Source organism: Histoplasma capsulatum, genomic scaffold, assembly GCF_000149585.1.
Source record: "Histoplasma capsulatum NAm1 scaffold_8 genomic scaffold, whole genome shotgun sequence".
Taxonomy (NCBI): domain Eukaryota; kingdom Fungi; phylum Ascomycota; class Eurotiomycetes; order Onygenales; family Ajellomycetaceae; genus Histoplasma; species Histoplasma mississippiense.
In genome coordinates this window covers 1,346,441-1,348,057 of record NW_001813975.1, presented here as the reverse complement: position 1 = coordinate 1,348,057, position 1,617 = coordinate 1,346,441, and positions in this window count along the sequence as shown.

Genomic DNA, 1,617 nt, shown 5'->3' with positions numbered 1-1,617 from the left:
TGATTTGTTCAATTGAACCCATCTGTTTCTCTCATTTCTTTTATTTCCGTGATTATTATATTTATCAGAATGATGCTGATTCTCTATGAATATCACAGATCTGCTTTTGTAAATGATATATTATCATTTTAATATATTTTTCTCAAGAGTCTATAGAGTTTGAAGCAACTCTTTGTAGTTCTGAGATTCTTGATTTCAACAGTTGAATTCAGTGTGTAGCATCTTTAATGTTTTATTATGCAGATTATCCATTCTCTGTTCTTCACTGTATGAAAGTAAGTAATACTCTCAATTTTTAAAATATTTAGAAAAGTTGCTTATCAACTGCCACTTTTGTTGTTTAACATTCTGAAACCTTTGACTCATCAATTGACACTGATTTTGCAGGTTGTTGATTTGCATCTTTAGATGTGATAGCATATCATTGAATGTTAATAATGTTGCTTCTTCATGTCTCTTATATGCTGATACAAAATTCAACCACTTCTGCTTAATATGGACATCAAGATAGAGTTTGATGTCATTTATCTTATGTTCTTCTTTTTGATAATATCAACAGTGCTGTGTAAAGAGAGTCAACATGCAATCTTTATAGTTCTTAAATTCTAACATATTTTTTTCTCAATAATAATTTTTAATTTTCAATTTTAATGATATTTTGTTATCATAATTGTAATGTGACGGCGCCGAGGCGGTTGCTACTCGGCAGCGGCACAGAGGAGGATGGTATATAATGGGAAGCCCTATGGGTGGGCTTGATTATCTCGCTTGAACCGCGAACTCGTAGAATACTATACAAATACTGAACTACCAGAGGTACTCGGCACACTAAGAATATTGTATGAGGACAGTGGTAACTCTGGTATCTTATTGTCAAAAGATAAAAGACGAATCGCTGGCTCCTGGAATAGAGAGCCAGCATCTAGCTATTCTATATAGACAACGGGCAGCCATCCTCCCCTCACTCTATGAGTGAGGGTAGCCGAAGCAACTCCGCAGTGGCGCTGCATTGATCTGCCAGAAGGAATCCAGACCCCGTATAGAAACAGGATTCTCATATCTCATCAATCGGATCCTCTTCTATTGCATCCGAATGATGTCATAGGGTGGTTGGAAACCGGTTCGGACACCTGCGTGATGTCATGGGATAGATGGGATTATCCGAGGGAAACGATGGGCCGTGTGGAGCCGTCACGGAGCCTTGGCACAACCAAGGGTGTGACATTTTAATTGAAACAGTGATTGATAAGCTTCTGATATTTACATCATCAATTGCAGCTTTTAAATCATTGTTGAAATGTCATACTTTATCAGTTAAAAAAATTCAGAGTAATAACAAATCTGTTTTAATGACAATTCTTTAAATGACACTGATCAAACTGAGATGAATTTGTTTTTTAATCTCTGAATGAAATAAATATATATAATCATTATCATTGTTTTCTTTGTTTTCATTTACTAACTAATTTCTGATAGATTTTATTAAATTGTTTTAAGTATTTCTGATTGTTCATCAAATTCTTTCCCCCTTCACGGCGAATTATCTGTGTTGATACAATTGTTTCATTTCCTTAGAATTGCTTTTTTTAATTATGATATTGATGTTTTATTATTATT